The sequence below is a fragment of the Podarcis filfolensis genome (assembly GCF_964270895.1).
Source record: "Podarcis filfolensis genome assembly, chromosome: 5".
Lineage (NCBI taxonomy): Eukaryota > Metazoa > Chordata > Lepidosauria > Squamata > Lacertidae > Podarcis > Podarcis filfolensis.
In genome coordinates this window covers 421,799-431,464 of record NC_139608.1, presented here as the reverse complement: position 1 = coordinate 431,464, position 9,666 = coordinate 421,799, and positions in this window count along the sequence as shown.

Below are 9,666 nucleotides of genomic sequence, written 5' to 3'. Positions count from 1 at the left end.
ATCAACTTTGTTGGACTGGTCTTGTTGTTTGGATGCCTGATTATCATCTTCCAAAGCAGCTACTCTATTCCCAACTCAAGATTGGAAAGCAAAATACCGGTGGAAAACAAAAGAGGTTTAAAGACTCTCTCAAGGCAAATCTTTAAACATGAAGTATAAACTCTGACAACTGGGAAACACTGGCCTGCGAGCGCTCCAGTTGGAGAACAGCCTTTACCAAAGGTGTCATGAGCTTTGAAGACACTCAAACTCAGGAAGCAAGGGAGAAATGTGCTAAGAGGAAGGCACACTTGGCAAATCCACACCATGATCAACTCCCATCCAGAAACCCATGTCCCCACTGTGGAAGGACATGTGGATTCAGAATTGGCCTCCACAGTCACTTACGGACTCATTGTTAAAACTGTGTTCATGGAAGACAAACTTACTCGGCTTTGAGGGATCATAGGAGAAGAAGAAGAAGAAGAAGAAGAAGAAGAAGCAGCTCTTCGTTCACAGTTGGAGGCAGAGATGCTTCCGAGTCCCAACTGCTGGAGACCCCAGGAGGGGAGGGGACTGCTGCTGCTGCTTTGCTCAGGCCTTCTGCGCTTCCCATGGAGGCATCGGATGGGGCATGGTGAAGAGATGGTGCTGGATTAGGTGGGGCCCCTTTGGCCTGATCCAGCTGCAGGACTCTTCTGTTCTGCCCTGGTTAGAGCGTGATGCTGATAACGCCAAGGCTGCAGGTTCGATCCCCCTTCCATCTCTACAATTATGTGGTTCTATGTCACTAGGAATGCAAGGCCATAGGACAAAGGCATCCTTTGTTCATAGAACTGCGTAGCGCACATTTATTTTCTCTGGGGTCCAAAGGCTGCTCTGGTGGCCGTGCGCAATGCTCTGCCGCTGTGGAAGAGGCAAGGCTGAGCATGCTTGCATTGTGCTCAGAGTGAGGTGGAGACATCCAGCAACTTGGGTGGCTTTAAAAGAGGCTTAGACAAATTTGTGGAGGAGGCAGCTATTGGTGGCAACCAGGCTTCTGAATCCAATGTTTGGAACCCACAGGAGACGAGTGTTGCTCCTGTTCTCTGGTCCTGCTCTCTGGTTGTTCCCTGCGAGAAGGACTAGATGAGCCGTTGGCTGGATCCAGCAGGCTCTTCTTACGTTTCCCTTTGGAGGGAAAGCTCTTGCTGTGGTGGTGATCTGGGACCATAGGGGTCTTCCTGGGGTCTTCTGATGGCCTTTATGCTGGTAGGAAACCAACTCCTCACCAGCCAGCTGCTCTCCCTGCGTCTCTGGGAAAAGGCAAGTCCAGAGGGGGCTGCAGCCGGGGATCCTGGATGGCTAAGCTGGCCTGGGAGCCCTGCCAGGGCCCTACTGGACTTTCGCTGTCATGCCAAGAATGCCCAGTGCCTCCCAGCCGCCTGGGTGCTCCCTCCCTGGCCCTCAGACAAGCTCTGCCCAGGCCTGAGCAGGGCAGGCTGGGCTCCACAGATTTCTTGCTAGACCAGCATCCTGTGCCCCCACTGCCAATGCAAGAGGGCAGCCTCCCCAGCCTTCATGCCATCAGCCAGTAGACAGGAAAGACCTGGTCGAGAGCAGCCAGAGGAAGCAGCGAAGCCGCAGCCAGCCCCAACTGCCTGGCAGTGAGGCATTGCAAAATAAAAGTGTCACACGAAGGCTGAGGAAGCGCTTGGGAGGCGGCAGAGGGAGAGTCAGAGTCAGAACATATTCTCCACGATGGGTTTGACTTCACTGCATCAGCAGCTCCGTCTCTCTCCTGCCCATTCATCTCTCTGGCTGCACCTCTGACACCCACAGATCCATCTTGCGCAGCAGAGCGTGCGTGCGTGTGTGTCGCCAGTGAGCACAACCAGGGAACTCTGCACACACTGCTGCCTCCTGGCGCACATCACTCAAGCAAGGGAGGATGTGAAATGTCTGGGGGGGCAGGATGAAGCATGGGCAGGCCAGCCATTCAGCCCCTGCTGGGAGCATAAGGGGAGGGGCTGCTGCACACCGTAATGTCTTAGCCAGGAAACTCCCTATGGCTGGCCATCCTTCCCTTCTGAAGGGGCCCAGGAGCTACGGATATGGCACCTTGGCAGCCAGAGGAACAAGCCCCCCCTGCACCTGAGCACACTCCTCCTGCAGCCCCCCCTCTCCCGTTGCTGCCCCCCATGTCTGATGCAGTTGCTGCTAGTGGGGGGGCTCAGCATCCTGGGGAAGTGGCTGAGGAGGAGGAGGCCCTTCCTGCTTGGGACAGCCAGGGAGCGCCAGGGCACCAAGGTGCAGACCTTTGCTCTGTTCCTTTGCTCCCTCCGTCACTCTCTGGCAAAGGAACCTTTTGGCATGAAGCTCCAGCAGGACTAAGACCTCGTCGCTCTCTGGACTTTCTCTCTGTTTGCAGGAAGCCCCACAGTTCATAGAACCGCAGAGCTGGAAGAGACCCCAAGGGTCCCCTCAGCCACCCCCCAGCCTGCAAGGACCAGACCCTCTAGGTGCAGGATCTGGCCTAGCCTGGTGCTAAAGGAAAACCACCAGGGCAGACTCCTCTGTGGGCAGCCAGATGCTGAGGGAGGCCAGAGGAAGGCCAGGTGCCCCCTTTCCCCATCTGCCTGATGTGGGCTGGCGACAGAGGCTGCTCCCTGCCTGCTCCTGCCTCCTTCAGCCTGCCCTGCTCTGGCTCTGGCTCTCCCTCTGGGGCCAGGCTATATTTAGCTCACTGCTTGGCTGGCTGTGCTGGTGCTGAGGAAGACCGGGGAGGCCTCCTTGTCATGCGCCTGGCCTGGCTCCATGCACACAGGGCGCATGGCTGGTGGCGCTTCCCCTTCACCCACGCTGCCCACAAGGGCTCTCCTGGCTCACTCCAGGCTTGCAAGAGCTTTCCCCCACCCCCAATTCCATCTCTCTGCTCAGCTAGGAGGCCTTTCCAGTGTTAAAACAGGGGGGGAGTTAAACGACTCCCCAAAAAACCCAGGTCCCCACCACAGCCTCAAACTAAGACGATGACCATGGACACAGGCACCATAGATACGCAACAGCAAAGAGGCTCCAAAAAGCAGTCTATAAGTCTGTAGCAATAAGCAGGTACCAGTATCAAACTGTTTCCTCTGACTATCCAATATGGAGAACCGTAGAAACTTCACAAATAATCTCCAGAATTCAACGGTTTGATGGATTTCCTTGGGAAGAGGGGAAGCCAGGTCTCCCCTGCCTCCATAATCTCTTAAGCGTAAGGTCACATTCTCCTCCCCCTCCACAAGGTGGGAACTTAGCCACACAAGAGGAGGCAGGAGGCAGTCAAGGGCAGCACATACCCCAGGTGCAAACCCATCGGGATGGTGGATTGAATCCTGATGCTTCCAGAGGAGAAGTGCAGGGGGTGTGTGCCGTAAATACTGCCATTGTTCTTTGGGGAAGAGGGTAGTTAAAAGGCCTCGGGAACTGGGGTGATTGACAGGGGTGTGTGACAGTTTCATGTTTCTTCATGCCAAACACTCCTCTTCTGTGACATATCTGTGATGTATTGATGATGCTGTTGGAAATGTACTATGGGGAAAGGGGAGGAAATCTTAAAAATTCAGGCCACCCCATTCTTGGGGTTCCTACTCTTCTTGTGTTTGAACCTTGGTCAGGTCTACTGACTGCTGTTTTGCTTCTCTAACTTGGCTGGAGCCTCCTCCTTTTGCTGACTGGAGGGGCCCACGGGGAGTGGCACCCCAAGGAGCTGGGCAGTGAATTGACACCCCAGGATTCCCCCCATCAGCTGTCTCACCCCCCGCCAGAAGGAGGCAGGGGGTCTGGGCTCTGCATGGGCCAGAGAGCATGTCCCCCCCCCAGCCTGAGGAAGGGGGCTGTGGACTCAGACTCCTTGTGCCAAGGCAGCCATTTCCGCACTTTCCACAGAAGCAGCAGCAGCCCTAGGAGAGCAGAGCCTCCTCTCTCCAAAGAGGAAACCCGGCTGGCTCCGTCCTTTCCTGCTGCAGCAGAAGCACCCCCTTTCCCTGCAAGGAAAAACTCGTCCTCACTGCCCCCCTCACCGCCTGGCACACACTTCACCCTCTCTGACTGAACCTCAATGGAACCACAGAGAAGGAAGGCTTTTGTGCTGTGATTCTCCACTGAAGACCCTGAGAAGCAGCCCAAGTATCTGGCATGTTGCTCCATCTGGAGGAGAGAGAGGAGACCGCCAGTGGGGCACCCCACAGTGGGGCTTTGTTCTTGGCCAACTAACAGAAGCCCCCGTGGTCTCAGGGCCCCTGGACACACCTTTGCTGGCCTGATCCACAGTTTTTCTCACGCCAGCCCATGAGAAAAGGGAAGTTGGGCCAATCAGACAAATATTAATGGCCTCATTAAAAGGTCGTGGAGGAGAACAAGCACAGCAGGGGGCTGGTGTAAATGTGTCACTGTCCAAAGACAAATGGGGGGCAGGTTTAGGACCAGAAGTCCCACCTGCCCCCTCCCTCTGCCCCTCTGCTGCTCCAGGCCTCTTCTCCCTGCCTGGCTGCCATTGTTTGTGGGTGTCACAGACAAGCTCTTGCAAGGCTGGAAGGGACTGAGGGTCATAAGGACCTAGAAAGAGCCCTTTGGATCAGGCCAAAGGGGACCCATCCAGCCCAGCATCCTCTCCTCACAGTGGCCAACTGGGTGCCTGTGGGGAACCTGAAAGCAGAAGGTGGTGAGCACAGAGCAGCCTTCTCCCCTCCTGCGGTTTCTGGCAAGCTCAGATTTGCTTTCCCTGCAAATACTGTAATCTCTGAGGATCCCTTCCTTGGTCACCTGGTCTGATTCAAGCCATGAATGTGAGGCGTTGCCAGCCGCTCTCTGTTGGAGCAGACTGATAAAAACCATGTGAAAATGTCACCTTCCTGCCTCTCTGCTGTGCTGCTGAATTCTGATTATTTGCTAGCGAGGAAGGAAGAGCCCAGGCACCTCGCCCTTTCCTCCTCCGCTGCGCCTCACTTTCCTCTTCCTTAGAAAAGGACAGTATTTCTCTCTCTCTCGTTTTGAAGCATGTTGTTGCTTAGCTTTTGAATGTTTGTAATATGAAAAAGAAGCATGGAATGTGGACTGAAAGAGACGTCAAATGTGGAAAGATGTCGGTCAAACAGATTTTTGAATTGCCTGCTGTGGGTTTTTGTTCTCTGCCAGAGGGCGTTTCTTTCCCTCGGAATCGACATTCTCACAGGTGTGGGAACCTGTAGCATTCCAGGTGCTGCTGAACTACAGTTCCCAGCCTCCCTCCTGGTCATCCTTCCTGGGGGCTGGGGGGAGATTTAATTGGGCGACATCTGAGAGCCAAAGGGTCCTGCCTCTGCAGGAGAAAGTTGTCTCCCACCTCTGCCATAGCAGCTCCATAGAAATGAATGGACCTGGCTAACCAGGCTTATTAGTTTCAGTGGGCCTACTCACAAGTAGAACCTAGTTGGCTACAACCTTGAAATTGCAGCAGAACCAACGAAGACTCTTGTGGCACCTCAAAGACGAACAAAAGTCAGTGGTTGCTTGAGACATTTTAATTTTTTTTATGGTTTTTGTTTTATTTTGCATGGCATGGCTTTATCCCGGAGGTGCCTGCTGCTCTTTGGGAGAAGCGCAGAAGAGGCATTCAGAGCAGACGGGAACGGAGGGAGGTGTGGAGTTGCACCAGATCCTGACGGACTGGTCTCTGCAACAAGCAATTTGCCAGGTGGAGGCAGAAGTGTAAGCAGGGAGGGCAGGTGGAAATGAAAGGTGGAAAGTAATAATTAAGTAATTAATAGTGACTATTCAGAAAATGTTGTTTGTTGATAACACAGAGATCCCAGCATTGCTCGGCCAATTAACACATTTTTTTAGAGAGAGGGAGAGTTTTAATACTATCAGTGTTTATTTTTTTTTAATAATTGTTTTCTCTTCTTTATCTGTAAGTCACCTTGAGTTCCACCAGGAAAAAAGGCAGGGTATAAATATAAATATAAATATAAATATTAATATGCATTAGGCCAATTCAGTCCCTAAGTGAGAGCCCTGAGCTTCTTGATGAATTATAATCCAGAGCTTTCCCTTCATTCCTTCACTTATGACCAGACACTTTAAGGCCAGCTATTCATTCATTTGTATTATATCATTCAAAAGCATTTATAAACTGCTTAATATTTCAAGATGGTTGGATAGAAGACGAAGATGGTGGGACAGTGTTCTCGAGGCTACCAGCATGAGTCTGACCAAACTGCAGGAGGCAGTGGAAGACAGGAGTGCCTGGCGTGCTCTGGTCCAGGGGGTCACGAAGAGGCAGACACGACTAAACGACTAAACAACACTTCAAAATTCTGTAAGCCATATCCAATCCCCAAAACCACCCCAATATATCATTAATGTGTTAAAACAAAAACACAACCTTAACCCGATGACACAAAAGCAAATCAGTTAGGAATTCAGAGTTTCAGAGTCTCTTCAGGGGCCAGAAATCTCTCACAGGCAGCAGAAATCTATCAGAAATTCGTTATCAGACAGCTGGAGGTTGGGACTTATTTCTTCCAAGGCAAACCAGAAAACAAGTAGTAACGATATTGGTGGGGATGTTGAAATGAACCATTGCTTCTTCCAGTTGTTCTGCCACCCACAAAGAAAGAAAATAAGTCCAAAGGGGGGGGGGGGAGTGAGGGCAGGAAGAAGCTCTCTCAGGGGGTGGGGTGGAAGAGAGGGGTCCCATCAGGAGGCGTGGGGGGGTTCCTGGGAACTAAGCCCCCTGGATTCTTTTCTGCCAAGCCAGGCCTCCCCCCCCCCGAGCCTAAATGAAGGAGTTCACATCCACTTCCTTTGACTTGCATTTGGCTTCACCAGATCTTCACCAGATCCTGACTCTCTGGTTTGTGGAGGGGGGGCAGGGAGGGAGTGAAGCGAGCCCTGTGGCCTCCTCCTTCGTGACTTAGGTAACTGCAATAGTTCTTGCCTCCTTCCATGATCCAGGGATTGTCTGTTTTAATAAACTTTATTAAAGGGGTCAGCAAGAAGCTGAACAAATTGATCTTGGAACTTATATAAAACTCAGGAGGGCAGCCATCCCTCCCTGCTCCCCCCCCCCCGCATGCCATGCTTTGCCTGTTGTTGTTTTCCAACCTTTCCAAAGCATCTTTGACCTCCTTTGTTCCTCTCAAATGGGCAGAAGAAGAGGGCAGTTGGGGGAGTTGGTTTGCAGAAAGTGAGGAGAGGCGAGGGGGCTCCTTTCTCCCCCTGCGAGGTTCTGGTGTGCCCTGAATTGACTGAGCAGCAACTCTAGTTGTGCGTTTCATAGATTGTCCACCTCCTTCCCTGGAGGCCTTTAAACAGAGGTCAGGTGGCCATCCATCAGGGAGTCTTCAGCTCTGTCTCCTGTCCTGCAGGGGGTTGGACTAGATGGCCCTTGGGGGTCCGAACGCTACAAATCTGTGATTCCATGACAGCCCCCCCCTAAAAAGAGCACCTTCTCTGAAGGACCACATTGCCTGGGAAAAGAATATCGGCCAGGGTTGGCAGCAGAAAGCAAACTCATTGTCAAGCAGAGAACTCTACAAGGAACCTTTCCTAAAAATAAACCTGCCCCTTGGGTGAGATTTGGAGGCTGCAATTGAGACGGGAACATAGCAATCTAGCTGCGCACCCCCCTTGCCTCTCAGGAGCAGCAGCTACAGGCCGAGCAGTGAGCCATCGAGGTCGCAGAGAAGGACTATTGTCCTTCTGGACAGAGCAGAGTGCCATGGCTTTCTCTCAGGCAGCTGCGCTTGGGATTGGGCTCTAGCGGGGAGCAGGAGGGTGGGGGGAGTCTCCTCCCAGGCCCCTTTGCCCCCCCATCTCCACTCATAAGTCTCACACCCCACCCCACCCATATCTGGACTGCATTAATCTGGGCTCCTTTGCAGGCATGGGTAGGATATAAATGGAATAAATTATAACAATCTGCATTTCTGCCTGATGTTTCGTCTATGATGATTTTGGGTGCTTTTTCTTCTTTTCAATCTTCTGTTTATTTTGTATTGCATTTTTTTTTCTTTTCTTTTTTTTGTCCTGCAGGTCATGTCAAGACTATCTGCAGTTTTCCTTTGAAAAATATAATGGTGTGAAAATGTGTGTTTAGGAGCACCAGAGGGACAGTGACAGGGATTGCTGCATTGCAGGGGTTGGTCTGGATGGCCCTTGGGGTCCCCTTCCAACTCTACAATTCTAGGATTGCATGACTGGCAGCGTTTCTTCAGGGCTTCAGACTCAGGAGTCTCTTCCGGCTGTTCCTGGAGATGTGTCAGGGATCGAACCTAGGATTTTCTGCATGCCAAGGAGGTGTTCTGCCCCTGAGCTCTTTGCTCACCCTCCCAGGCATGCCACGGGCAGCTGGAAGCACCAGGGAGCCCTCCTGGACCAGGAGGAGCCGAGCCTGTGGAACTCCCTGCTACAGGAGAGTCAGCAGGTGCCTCCTGCGTCCACTTGCTGAAAAACATCTCTCTTCTGCCAGACCTAGGCAGGAGAGGAAGACTGCATCCTTCCCCGGTGGCTAATTGATGTTTGCTTTCAATTCTTCTGCTTTTAAATTGTTTTTAGCTTTTTGTGATTTTAGTGTATAGTTTTATGTTTTGTGTCTATTTCTATGGCACAGCGGCATACAAATAGTTTTATAAATAAAACAAGTAAGTACCATGGACAGCGTCCCGAGCTCAGCGGCTGCCTGCCGAGTGGGGGTCTCCCTGACCAGGAGGAGAAAATAAGGGGGCAGAGCTCAGTTTCGGAGAGCCCTCGGGCCTCAACACGCAGCAGGGTCAGGATCCTGCTCTGCCGCAAGCCCGCGCGCCCCTTCGCTGCTGAGTTTTCCTATAGAGTCTATTCCTGCCCTTTGCCACCTGAAGCGCGTTTGGTGGGAAGGCGGCGAGGTGCCCATTTCACAGATCAACCTACGAAACAAGCGTCCTCTGAGTTGCATCTGTTCTCGCGGCCTGGGAAGGGGGCGCAGCTCACGATGCCCCCCTGGAAATGGGGCAGGCAGGCGGGCGAGGAAAGCGAAGCTGGCGGACCCGCGCGCGCAGGCCTGAGCTTGCCGCTGCTGCTCCCTCTGCTTCCTCTCCGGGGGTCGCGGGGACCTGCAAAGGCGGCCACGGGGAAGCGGAGCAGGCTTTGCAACCCGCCAGGCCAGAGCAGCCGCCTTGGGGGCGCGTCACATTCTCTAGCGGGCGGGGGGCTCGGATGCCGCCCGAGCAGGAGGCGAGCAGCAGCTGCTCGAGCAAAGCTATTTTGAGCGCAGCGGGAAATGTCAAGAGCCAGGCCCCCCGATGGCACCCTGGGGAGCGACGTCAGCGGGACTGGCGGGGAGGGGGCTCTGCCCTTTGCGGGAGGGTGGCGAGGGGAGCTGAGTCTCGCAGCAGCGACAGCGAACCGCCTCCCCCCCCCCCGGGCTGCTGTGGGCAGCAGAGGCGGCCAGAGCTTCCTTTCCAGCCGGCAGATTTATCCTGGGCAGGATGAGGCTCATAGAGAGGGATGAAAGGGCAGAGGCAGGCCGAGAAAGGGGGGGCCTGGCACCACCCCCCAGGCTGGCTCGGAGGCCTCTTGGGGTCCCGGTGGAGGCCACCCTGGTTTGTGTGTCGGGGCCTGAAAGCAGGCAACCTGCGCGCCAGGAACTGCTGGAAAAAAACTGCCCATCTCGCGCACAGCTCCCTGGCGCGACCGCAGCGAAGTTGT